General features: G+C 39.2%; 2 protein-coding genes across 5 annotated transcripts in view; one reads left to right on the forward strand and one right to left on the reverse strand.

Moving 5' to 3' along the window:
• The window catches only part of LOC145981143 (uncharacterized), a 235530-nt gene that overhangs the window by 209402 nt on the left and 12259 nt on the right, over window positions 1-13869 (reverse strand). The window lies entirely within an intron of this gene.
• The window catches only part of fray (oxidative stress responsive kinase frayed), a 223264-nt gene that overhangs the window by 94380 nt on the left and 115015 nt on the right, over window positions 1-13869 (forward strand). The window contains exon 1 of one of the 4 annotated variants that reach the window (XM_083114267.1): window positions 2034-2059. The exons of the other annotated variants lie outside the window; for them this stretch is intronic. The gene's annotated coding sequence lies outside the window, so the exon portion shown is untranslated. Of the gene's footprint in view, window positions 1-2033; window positions 2060-13869 lie in introns of those variants that run through there. 4 annotated transcript variants of the gene reach the window in all.

Genomic DNA, 13869 nt, shown 5'->3' on the forward strand with positions numbered 1-13869 from the left:
ACACTGAAATATGTTCCATTCAGAACTTATTCCCGTGACCTCTTCTTTACATGTTTGTATTAAGCACTGTCAAGCACAACAATCATCTGAATATTTCGAAAGGACTTTTCGTTATACAGGGTGTTTGTAAACCTCTAATAACGGATTCATACCGTTTCGCCCAGTACCGAAGAACTTGTTTTATTGGCCCAAGTGATACCACGCGCCAGAACGGAAGTACCGTTTCGCCCAGAGGGAAATGTGATAGTAAAAATTCCCAATCGTGTAGAGCCACGTGTCCTTTCTCTTTCCATCCCACCTATATAAGGGTGGGTTTGAAATAGATCACCATCTAACCTATTCTATCATAATATATCTAACTTCATTGATAGGCTTACCATATTTTTTTGGGTTCAACCCAGGACATATTCGCGATCAACTCGTTAATGCTGAATTTCAGTTGTTGTTTTTTTTTTACAAAAATAAATTGAAATTACTTAAAAGCCTTAACATTTTATTGGAACATTAAACTATAAATTGTACAATTCTAAAATCAATCAATTAATTTTCAAATGTTTAATTGAAATACATTTTCTGATGTTCAGGAAACCTCTCTGTTCTAGGTAGCATTATCTGTTAGTAGACTCAGTTGCACTTTTCACTAGACAAGACTTTCTTCAGAAATGTTTTTTTTTGTTTTAATATCATCATAAAATTCACATGAAAGTTCTGAATTAATTTTTTAACATTCAGCAGATGTTTAACAGTGGATACTGGAAGTCTACCTCTTTCTGCAGACCAAATATTCCCCATAATTGAAAACATTCTCTCAACTGGAGCCGATGTTTCAGCAAAGACATAGCAAACTCAACCATTTTAGAAATGTTTGGCACATGAAATATCAGTCTTTTGAAACTTAAAAATTGCTTGCCTTGACCACCAAGACGCTCACGGAAGTACGGAAACGGAACCGCTCGGAAGTCGATATCTCGAAGAAAGAAAAGGTATAATCGATCCTTATAATCGACGATCCTTGCCGATCATAAATTCTGGTCGTGAATATTCTATACCGGTAGCTACTTTCACGTTCAGATTCTCAAAACCCCAGACATTTTGCAACCCGGACAGCACTAGAAAAAACAGGACTGTCCGGGCTAATCCCGGACGTATGGTAAGCCTATTCATTGAAATACTCAAACAAGAACAATCTGAAAATGAGACTTCCATAAAATTGCTAGAAGCTGGTCATGAAGCAAGGCGACAGAAACCAGACAGAAACAGAGACTCCAGATTTTGAAAAACAGACTGAGAAATGGTGAAATTGGATTGATAGATTATGTTGATTCCGTATCATATTTTATTCACCTCACTGGCTAATACTATTGTTGATATTGTGTTTGTACTGTGTATTCTTATGTACATGTATCTGTATTTCTGTTATTAATGCATTAAACAATGCGACAAGGCTCCCCTTTGGAAGCCACACCTGATTATTTGGCTTTTTACTTTCACATTCACACCATCTTTTAAAAATTCCTTCTGGGCGAAACGGTATTTCCGTTCTGGGGTGTGTTATCACTTGGGTCAATAAAACAAGTTTTTCGGTATTGGTCGAAAGGGGAATGGGCAAAACGGGAAGACACGCTAATATGAAACTGATTCATATCATCACTCATTCTTATCTTCGCAATTAGCCAATAATGACAGAAAAGCGAAGAAAAAGCAATCATATACAATGGATCTCCTTTAAAAAACAACAAAAAAATATTGTTACCGAGGCTCAGGAGTTAACTCAGTATTTGAAGTTCTAGAGTGCACTAAAAATTTATTTAAGAATCCTCATCATGGGTTACACACAATCACACCATCTACCCCCATATCTTGTATCCGGTTTCATAAGTCAATGAAATGTATCCTTCTCCCTTTAACAGGTAATGTAAATTATAGTAACAACAATAATATAAAAAATACTGCAACAGGAACTTACTTAAGCAAATTTCATGATTCTGACTATCTCTTTTTAATAAAGTTTTGTTCCTTCTTTGCAGGTAAGTGTCCTTCACTCTTCTCGCAAGAAGGGGTAAGTAGTGATCAACGAATTACAAAGTTCGCAAATCAGACGCAGATATTCATTCTCATTGTATGGTTTGGTTTGACTACATTCGCAAACACGAAATGAGGCGGTTGTCAAAATTAGCGCTGTTGCCACATCGATCACAACTGGATTTGTTGGGAGGTTTTCGATTATGCATGTTCTAGGCTTGCATTCCGTTCTTGCAACATAAGTAATAAAAATGATCATCATCTCGTGGAAGGATATGTCATATACGTATATTTCCTATTGCAGCAAGGATTGACATTTGGGCTAGGCAACGTTGCATAGTGAACGTTGATAATTTAAGCTTTCTAAGACGATATTTATTATTTGACACATTCTTCAGCATTGATTCTTTCTTCTCTTTAGTGCGAAGCTCCTACACCTTATATATACAAGGCCAGTGCAGCAATTTTGTTTTTATGCAACGTCGTCAGTTCTGGTTCACAACACAGCATGAACATTAGATGCGCAAATGTATGTTAAACAGGTGTGAAACTGACTTAGAACTTATTATTTCTACCGAATGTGTGTGTGAGAACAAAGTGTGAAAACTTATTTGTTGTGATCCATGACCTACCGCTGATGATGTAACATGTAGGTAAGCAAGGAGTCTCTGAGCAGGCCTTGTATATGGATAGTGTCGGAAGTTCACGGACTTTACTGGCGCTCCAGATTTTCTGTTTCTGGTCAGGCAAAGCTAAATGTAGGCATCAACACTATAGATGTGTCCTTACGCTTCATACAGGCAACAGTTCTCCTACAGTGTTTAAATACATGGGGAATTCGATACTGGACGTGCTGCTAATATATCAAATTACACTTTGAATTTGATTTTAACCTGATAAATTATGCTGTAACACGATAGATAAATCAGTGCTTTAAAATTAGGATCTTAAAAAAGATGGTAATTTTCATGTTTTTTGTTAAAAATTTAGTTTTTAAGATGATATCACATTATGACATGCATGAGCGTAACTTAAAGCCTATCTCTGGAGGGGAAATCGAGCTTGAAACTTACCTTGGGGGGGCGGGGGGGGGGGGTAGAATTAAACTTGGGATTTAAGTCACTTTGGCAGGGGACAGAATCGAACTTGGGTTTTAACTTTGGCATGGCAGAATCAAACTACGGACTTAACTTTGGGGCGTTCAGAATTAAACTAGGGACTTTTAGGCTCTGTCCGAAAGCTTGAAGCACGGTTTTGGCGGAAGTTACGTCATCTATACGGCGTACGCTTTTAGAGGGAACATGAGTTCAGCCAATGCGCAGCCAGTGCTGTCGCGCTGCTGCCAAACCAACTGCTAGCGGAAGGGAAACACAGATAATTCGCTGTGTCCAATATTCAGCTTTTTAAGGGTATAATGCATGCACGTGATATTTCAGTACAATGAAATATATAGTGAAGAATTCTATACAGGATTATATCAAGAGAAACTCGTACCTGAAAGAAGTTTGAAGGTATTTATTATAGAGGAACTGCAAGACCATCATGATCGCTCTCGTTTCTGTTTTCTGGCATGTTTCCCAGAAGATTTGAATAGGGGTTCACCGATTTCTGTCGTAGATACGTTACCCTGTTTTATAATACGCAACACAGTATGCACACAGACACCACACGCTTTAGACGTAAGTTCTAGACTCGGAGAAAACACTGTTTCAGCACGCACTTCTTCCGACGCCAATTCCGTGAAGTAAGAATACTCTTTAAAAATAAGATTTATCTCTTGTGAACGTAATACGAGTATTTACCCTTGGTGCCTGTACTACTGGTACGTACTAGGTTTCGAGAGCGACATTATTAATTTGATTTGATTTGCTTTATTTTACTTTGCTTTTCTGTCACTTTTGGCTAATTGCGAAGATGGGAATGAGTGATGATATAATGAAATTGATGAAGGGACGTTCATAAACATCCATGTCCGGGCCAGGATTCCAACCCTGGACTCCTGGCGTCGTAGCGCGATATGCTAACACACAATGGCGCCGGCGCGACATTATTAAATAGCACTCACGCAACACACACACACACTATTGCACAACTATCGAGCATAAGGGTTGTATTGCACATCGCGCTACAACGCCAGGGGTTCCGGGTTCGAATCCAGACCTGGGCATGGATATTTGTGAGTGTCCATTCATCAATTTCAGCATAACATCACTCATCTCCATCTTCGTAAATTAGCCAAAAGTGGCAGAAAAAGCGAAGTAAAATAAATCAATCAATAAGGGCTGTATTGAATCCTCTCACAACTGTTCTTCATGCCGTACGAGTAAAATTATCTTACATCGCCATTGTTATGAAAATGCTGAACTCAAAACTGACCCAGACTCGCAATGGGTTAACACACAAGACAATGAAAGGTCATTGTGCATATTCAGCCGAATTTGACACCCATAGCTTTACCAAGACATCGGGGTCAACACGGTGGCAACGAAAAAACAACAGACGGAACACGGAAGGAAAACGAAAGGGTCATTGTTTGTGTGTAGAGACGTGTTGTTTCCCGTGTTTCTTCCACAAACGATAACTCTGGCTGTAGGCGACGGAAATTCATGGGACTTGGACAGTCAGGTTCAAAATGGCTTGCCCCATCTTATGATGAACCTTAAAGTGGTGAGTTTTCTGAAAACTTCTTGCGCTCAAGAAAATTGCAGAACACGGCGTTTAACCCGCGCGCCGCAGTTTCCTAACTGTACAACCGTGCGTCGTATAGTACAGTTCGAAAGCGCCAAGAACAGGAGTACGCAAGTGCATAGCTCGCAGTGCAGATGAAAGCTGACTCGGTCACGTGATTTCCACAGTCGTTGTTCGTTTGTTTTAAATCGCGGAGATAGAAAGCCAGCAAGACAGGTTAAATATACGTTATGGGTCAGCAAGTTGTTGGTTAAAGTGCTTCTAATGTGTGGAGCTTCGCTACCCTTATATATCTCCATTATATGCACAGGGCACAACATTACTTTCGTTCTGTTCTTAATAATTTCCTTAAACCTTTCAATAACGAGAATTTCCCTTCTTCTACTAAGGCGCTACAGATCTTTATGGGCTTTGGCCTGCTCAATTACATTTTCCATTCTTCTCTATTCAACACACCTTTCCTCCAGTTTTGGATCTTCATGCAACTTATGCCATTTCTAACGCCGTCTACCCTGGTCTTAGGCTTTTCTTGTGATATTGTAGCAATAGGTATCCAGTTGTAAATTTGCATTACAATTCTTTCTTCGAGCATTCGTTCAATGTAACCCACCAGCTTAATCTTTGAGCTTTGATCAATCTTCTTAGATTCTTATATTTTATTAATATATCAAACTCTTCGTTTGTTTTTATTCGCCATATGCCATTAGACTTATTTATTCATTTAACAATAATTCCAAATACGGCGTTAGCTCGGTAACGAACTGTTAAAGTTATTTGAAGAGATAGTCAAAGTATCAATTTCAAGCACTAGCATATATTGTGTTTAGCGTACAAGAATATTACAGACAAAAAAAGAAGGAACGAGAAAAATCAACGTCTATGCAGTCGAGACTGATAACACAGAATACTCCGTGATTTACCACACATACTACTCACCAACATTGATAAGTTCTACACTCAGCCACCAGTTGGCAGCACCAAACAAATACACATCATAGAATGCAGTGTTTCTATTATACTTAACACGAACAATGGTCAGGAAGAAATTTAAAACAGAATTTAGTCTATCTAAATTAGGCTGACTTGTTGTCTAATATCTTTCTGTCAAATATCATCAGTTTCCGAATTATATCTTTTTTTCCCCCTACGGTGGGAAAAATTACCTTTTGTACATGAAAATATCCCTCTTAGTGATCAAACTTTTCCGTCCCTGCAAATAAAAGTCTGGTGACGGCGTTCTTGTTCCTCAATCTTTTCGCATAGCTCCTCCAATTGTCCCCAGATGACGCGGGACCAAAATAACACCAATTGAGCATCAACCTTGAATTAATGATCGTTAAGAAAGACTCCCACTGACTCACTCTGTTGCTAAGTTACACACATAAGCCGTATTAAAGCGATGTTGCAAAATACATTTCTCAGCACGCGATATAAAGATTTGACTGCAATTAATAGTGTCCATTATGACCGCATAACCGTCCGCCATTTTATTTTTCCGATCCTCAATCATGTGATTTCCGGTTTCCCATTGTTTTTACCGGGTTGTGATGTTTTCGTTTCGTTCTTTTATTATTAATATTACTGTATTATTATTATTAATAAAGATCTGAAGATACTTTTATTTCTACTTTCTGAAACACTTATGTTGGACATTTTACCACTATGCCAGCAATCAGTCCACAAAGTCTCACAAAGGGTTGTATTTGAAGAGCGAATGAGGGTGAACTGCCCCTCTGGCTTTTCCGCCCCTGCCATGAGGTTGCTATTTTATCTATTTAATTTTTTGCCATGGGGGGATATGTATGTAATAATACTTCCTGGCACAACAGCCTTTGATGGTCAAGGCCTACCTACCAACTGCCAGCCTCATTCCTACAGCGGAGGTGGGCGATCATCCAACCAACTACGGGGTGACGTGTGGTCAGCACGATGAACTCTCAGTCTTCGTTGATTGATTTGGTGTTTTAACCCTTCGTGGGTCGTGTGAGAAAAGTTACGTCGATGGTCGTGCTCTATGCCTAGACCGAGTTCTTAAAAGATACTAAATGAATGGTCTAAAATGCCAAATCTTCAATTATTACTTTCAGATCCTTTCTTTGAACAATCGAGATTCTAAGAGCATTCCCTGAAATTCGCTACGAGACTCGGCGGCAAGCGGCCCGGCATCAGCGCTTGTCTCTCCCGGTGAACGGGTCCGCGACAGTCGCACGCTACAGTCTGTTTTTTTTCGCTCTCCCTGCCTTCGCTCTCTTTCACTTTCTGTTGACGTTGCAGACTGACGCCAGTATAATCCTACCTCGGAAGTTGTGTTGTGTCGTCTCCGTGTGTTGAAGATTGTGGCTTAATATGGCACCACAAAAGTTTACATTACAACAAAGGATTTATCTTGTCGAGTGTTACTTCGTAAAGAGGAATTGTGGAGAAGTGCGACGACGTTTTGCAACGAAATTTCCTAGTGTTCCCGTTCCACATAGGACCACTATATTAAACCTCGAAAGAAAAATGGGAAATCTAAAAAAATAAAGTATACAAAGATAATCCGCACACCATCCGTGAGTTAAAAGAGAGTATTGTACGAGAATTACAGTAGACGAACTTGCACATGTAAATGCCCATTTCCTTCGGAGATGCCAGGAATGTGTTGCAGCAGAGGGACATCATTTTCAACACCTTCTGTAGTCAAGGTTAGTACACAATATGAAAACTGTAATTTTAATAGCCGACTCTACCGACTGTCGCGGTCACCGGGAAATACAAGCGCTGATGCCGGGCAGCTTGCCGCCGAGTCTCGTAGCGAATGTCAGGGAATGCTCTTATAAAACTGAGAAAATTGAAATTCTATCAAATTATAAAAAAGACAATCTTCGTTATTCGGAAACGAAACGGCAGACCGAATTTTCAGTAAACAGTAGGTACTTCTATAGTCGCGTATGGAATCAGACAGTAAGGTGCTTTAACAAACCCTCCCTAGCGGCTCGAAGATCTTACTAACACTGAAAACAAAATCGTTGTTGAAAATAGGAAGGTTAAAAACTCAGCTAGACAGAAGGAGGGTCTTGACAAGACAATCATTGATAAATAACAACGTTAAAACTCCACACTCGGAACTAGCGACCGTGTGCGAACAACGCAGGGTTAAGTCCACTTCATGCACAGTCAGGCTAATCGGGACTGGACCTACAGCTTAAAGTGGGATCCGCACCACTACGGGCCTCCACCGGGTATCGAACCCGGGACACCTTGATTGCGATGACGCTACCACTGCGCCGTCGGGGAGGACTCAGTGGTTGTTATAAGTTCCCATGATCGGTTTACGCTACTCATTCGTAGCTCCCAAATTTCCTCACGATGGTGGGTGGCCGCCGGTCCCATACACTGGCCGAAATTTTAGGAGAAAACTTGTCCTCCCCCCCCCCCCCCTCCTCCCCGGGAGATTCGAACCAGCGCGCGAGCCCAAAGCCTCATGAAATTCCTCCCACTGGAAACTTTTTAAATAGCAAACTGGGTTCACTTCCCTCGCTAGATGTGCCTCCAACAGGTATCGAACAGATACACGGGATGAGAAAGACGTGAAAACAGGAATGGGCAATCAACCTAGTATTAAATTTGCTGCCGGCTAACAGTTGTGTGTGACAAGGAAAGCTATGTTGTTGGTAGAACGGGAATTTTAATTTGTATTTGCCAAAAGCTCACAGACAGAGACACTGTAGCCCATAGAGACACGTGTCCATTTTTTTTCATAAATACATTTACACTCTCCATTGTCCAGCTTATGAAGTTGGAGAAGAAATTTGGAAAAGAGGAAGACCATCTGCTATATCCTCTGTACCAGGATCCATTTTACTGTTTTAAAATCATACTGTATGTAATTTCACGAAAAATTGTGACAAAAAATTGTGCACATATATCTTTGTGGGTCAGTGCATCAATCAGGGTGTGAAATCGTTCCCTGGTACGAAATAAAAATAATCATTGTATTTCATAGAACTCTGATAATTCCCAAGATAGTGACGAACCGTCCAAATTCGAATTCGATGACATCATTGACGATTGCTACACAAAATGTGAGATGTAATCAAGGGGTGTCCGGTTCGATTCCCTGTGCAGGGTCATAGTGGTTCAGATTCCTCATAGGAAAATTAAATTTTCACTGGGATGATTCCAGATTCCATCCGACACATTTCTTCAGGACTCGTGACCAAAAGCAAGTGGTTTGTTGATAGGGCCACGAAGGAAAGAAGAATGAGAAAGCACCATCAGTGCCTTGGACCAGTTTGACGCATGGACCATAAACTGTTGCCAGATCCTGTAGCAAGAACATGTTGTAAAGTCACCTTGAACTTGTAGCAGAGACTACGTTAGCATTCTGTATCGTGACCACGATCGAAAATTGATTTATGGCAACACTGGCTCCTTTGTTGAGAAAGGCTTTGATAAATGTCTGCATTACAAGGGTATTCGTCACAGCACTCACAGACATCTCGTTAGAGCTGAAGTCACCATTATTCGTTCTATTACAGTAGCTGGCGAAGCGTTCTGTGTCATCATCGTAGGGTATAGTCACTTTGAATCAGGGTTGCCAGTTGTCAATATGAATATACAGGACAAAATCGAAAAGTTTAAAATAAGGGTCAAAATTTCATAGCCCTATAAATATTTCTACTAACTTTTTCATATTTCAGAACAGTTATTTCTTATTTAAAATATAAAAATAGATGCTGTAGATGAAGAAGGTGCTTCGATATTCTTGTGCTTCGTTCCTTGAGCATACTGAATTATATTGCTATACCCGCCATGTGTTATTGGAAAATGGGTCTGGTCAAAGCAAACTATTGTAGGTGGCAGCACCCCTGTTGTGTTCTCACGCTTTTGATGGGTAATTATTCTCCCATTTATATACATGGGGAATTTGATGCTGAATATGCTGCTATTACATTAAATTTCAAGTTTAATTTTACCTTAACCTCAGAAATTATGTCTGAACATGATAGTTGAATAATCAGTGCTGTAAAAGTAAGCTTTTTGAAAAGAAGATCGTTAACAACAGAAAAAACTCAGAAAAGTCTTAAAAATTTGCACAGTTGTTATTAATAATCGACTCTTTTTTTTCTTTTACGTGATATCATACTAGTTAATATGGTCCTTTGTTTGTTTTATATATACAGATTTATCGAGAAGGATGGTTATTACAAAAATATTTTATCTTCTGTTTCATGTCCCGCAACGTCTACAACATTATTATTTACAGGAATTATAATTTTAAAATTGTTGTTACAAAAAAAAATACAAAGGGAAAATGTCTGCGTAATACAATGAAAACATACGTTAATATTAAGTTATCGGATAAAGCATTGTGTCATAATGTATAATAATAAATATTATACGCTTACGCACTTAATACATATTTTTCTTTATGATTTTTGGGAGTTTTTCCGATTCCTACTCCCGCCGTTGGATTACACATACTCGCAACCAGAAAAAGACATAAAGCGTAGTGTAAATATCTAATCTTTTGTGCTTTCGACCCATGGCAGTTAGGGACAACCTAAGTGATTTCAAGTTTAGTGCACTTTGTGCATAAACATACTATTTAGCCCATTTTCGCAACCCTGCCGTTGCGCTTTAATATATTAATTCTTAGGTTCAGGAGAATGTAATTTTCGGAAACTTATGACTTGCTACATAATCTTAAAGCTTTACGAAACCCATTTTTATTATCGATTTACACGAGAAATTCTTACCTTCGTTGAAAATAACGTTTGGATAGCCATCCCATCACGCTCCAATGTAAAGCTTAGGGCAACCAAATGACGAACGAAATTCTGTAGGGACACAACAGTGGTGGCGCCGCCACCGGAAAAGTATGACAACGAACAGCCCCATTGTTGCAGTTTTGCGACCTGCTTTATGTACTGTATATTACCACTATCCTTCAGCCATAGGTAGGGATGCGAAGTTTCCGTTTTAACAATAACACCGAAAAGTTAGCAAAACAAAATGAAGCGTTTAGAATGTTTTTGGATTGGTAAAGGAGGCAGGTTGTCGGTTTTTCGGAATCGCGAAATAACGCGAATTATGCCATTTTCAATAATAACACCGAATTTTACATTTTAACGCGAAAAACACAGCGAAATATGCAATATAAACTGGGGATAACACTTCTTCTGTTAAAAAAAGAACTTACCTGAAGCGCTATTCTGTCATTTGTAGTCTAGTTGGTGATAGTTCGATTCAAAGGAAATCGTCACGCTTCAATTACTGCATTTTGGCGTTGACTAACATATTAACCTCGTCCTGAAATAGATTTTGTTCTGGCTGATCTTTCCAGAAGGAAAATTTCGTAGGAACGGGAAAATTTTCAGGGAGAAGCACAAAACGGTATTTTGAGGTCGCAGAGGGATTTTTTTGGCATTGTTAGGGAAATGTTATGTATATGACAGGAGCGTATATTCCAGGCTATCTGCGAAGCCTGAAGCCTAGAAAGTAAAACACTGAAGAGAAATCTCTTAGAAACTGTGTGAATTAAGCTGATTTGAAAAAGAAGATAATGGCGATTCTGAAGTTGGCAACCTGAATTTTTAGGAGTTGGCAACCTGAATTCGTAGGAGTTGGCAACCTTAATTATTAGGAGTTGGCAACCTGAATTCTTAGGAGTTTGCAACCTGACTACCGTTGAGATGGCAACGTGGCTTCCTCGAAGACGTCAGGAATGAGCCTAGTCTTCCCCCTTCCTCCAAAGCCTAGGACCAGGTGTCATAGTGAGATAGCCCAGGTGTTAGACCCAGCATACGCCACTGGTTGTGTTAAAAAATTTGGGTGTTACCGTTCAAAAAACATTTCATATTTAGTAGCTGATAAGATGAAATAGTTTTCCAAATGAAAGAAATTGTGTCATTTCTCACAAAAGTAAGCCATATATTTTTTTTGTCATTAAAACTAAAATTTGTATCAAGTTTCCAGATCTAAAACAATGTGAAAATGTTAAGCACAGAAGGAATAAAAAAATGCATGTAAAAATAACACCGATTTTAAATTTATAACACCGAATTTTGCCCTAAACCGCAAAAAATAATAGCGAATTGCAATAAAAAACATCGAAATTTAAGGGAAAATAAAACGAAGACTTTACCTCCCTAGCCATAAGTGATCTACTTCCAACCATGACTTGCGAAATATTCACAGTCTTGTTTATATCGGAAGAGTGCATTGTATATTCGCCACTTATCTTGAAACACATTGAACGAAATTAACAATATATTATGTTGGTGACGGAACTGGAATTAACACAACACTCCCTACCTGTGAAGACAAGTTGTTGATTGATTGATTTGTTGGTTGATTTGGTGTTTTAAGTCAACTTTATGCACAAAGGCTAATCGGGACTGGACCTACAGTTTAAAATGGTATCCGAACCACTATGTTCCTCCACCTGGTATCGAACCCCTGGACCCATTGATTACAACGACAAGTTGTTTATCTAGGCGTTCAGAAACGTAGATATTAACGGAGAAAATGTAATTGTCACGGGTCGAGAGATATATTACTTAAGTAAGGAACGATCCATTAAAATCCGGGACACGTGGCAACCTGTATTGGATCCCACAGGGAACACGGGACCACTCGCATCAAAGATTACAGCAGTAACCATTTGGTTAGAGTCCGCGTGCATTCGGAACATCTCCAGCTGACTGCGCGAGTCTAGCCAGCGAGCCTACGAGCAGTGTACAGCGGGAGCAATAGAGTTAGCTATAGGCGCAGAGTAGAGATGACGTCAGCGGTTCACTTCTTGATTGGAGGCGTCGGGAGTTATGACTCGCTCCCATGTGCAAGCGCAGAACGGCCAGAGCTGTTACGGAAATAATCTCACTGTACGTGGGAATTCACACGCATTGACAACATTAGAGGAGAGCAATGAAGAGGAATACCCCATATCCACCCCCCACACAAAGTTTGGCCAAATATGTACTTTGTAGGGTAGTGGTTCTCAAACTGTGGTACGCGTACCCCCAGGGGTACATAAACTACTTGAAGTGGCTACGCATTCCGCTCGGAGAGTGGTGTACCTAAAAAGCAAGTTCCGAATTAGACTAAATTTGGAGCCAAATCTGCGCTTGAAAGTTTCAAGTTCACAAGCAGACATCAAGAAGAGACTGTCAGGCTATGCAGGCACATCCTTGCCACTAGAAACTCTGAGGATTTACAATAAAAACTCCAAAATTGTGCTTGACAGTTGGTTTACAAACTTTTTTTGTTCTCTACTTTTTTCAATAAATCCGGAAAAATTATATGAACAATTTCTTATATACTTCTTAGCATATATCTATTTCACATTTTTATTTTTGTAACTAATCATGAAGATTGCAAACGGAGGAATTCTAATGTTCATTTGTTTATCATCATTCCACATACAGCGCGAATGCCATTTTGCTCTATTGCGGATACATGCTTTCAACATGCCCCACCAACCAGGTAGGGGGAAAAAAATTCCAAAAACCCACTATTCGGAATATGGTGAGGGCACATTAGACGTTTAGTTACGACTAAAGGGTACAATCAGAAAAAAGGTTGAGAACAGCTGTTGTGGGGTATTTAGATGTATACTAAATGTGACTGCCTCCTTCAAGAATATATTCTCAGCTCCTCTGCCATCTCGCTCATTATTCTGGCAGCGCCATTGTTGCCGTATCTCTCCCCAGCTAGGGTATCTTTAAACTCTGAATCACAGCGATTAAGATACAGAAGAAGAATCAATTATAAAACTCGCAAAATTAAATACCAGCACTAAAATTAAACATTAACACAGCTAGGTAAAACAAAATCTTAAATATTATCGCTCAAATTTTCAAAATGTAGTATTGTTTTCGTCACGTAAACACTTTCATATCAATAATTCTCTTTTTTTCATATTTTTTCTCCCGTTAAACATAGTTCGTCTATGTTTTAATCCTGCCTTTGATTGACGTATTCCTTGCTATGAAACACGGGTCAATTGAAATTATTATTTCTAATGTGATTATTATTATTAATTGAATTTTTAAAAGGGAATAATTGGACACAATTTCACTTCACTTTCAAAAATCCCAAAACATAGCCTTCCCCCAAATTTTACCAATTCAAACTCTAGTATTGTAAGATTCAGAGTACATCGATAATATATAT

Source organism: Lepisma saccharinum, chromosome 29 (assembly GCF_977018435.1).
Source record: "Lepisma saccharinum chromosome 29, izLepSacc3.1, whole genome shotgun sequence".
NCBI lineage: Eukaryota > Metazoa > Arthropoda > Insecta > Zygentoma > Lepismatidae > Lepisma > Lepisma saccharinum.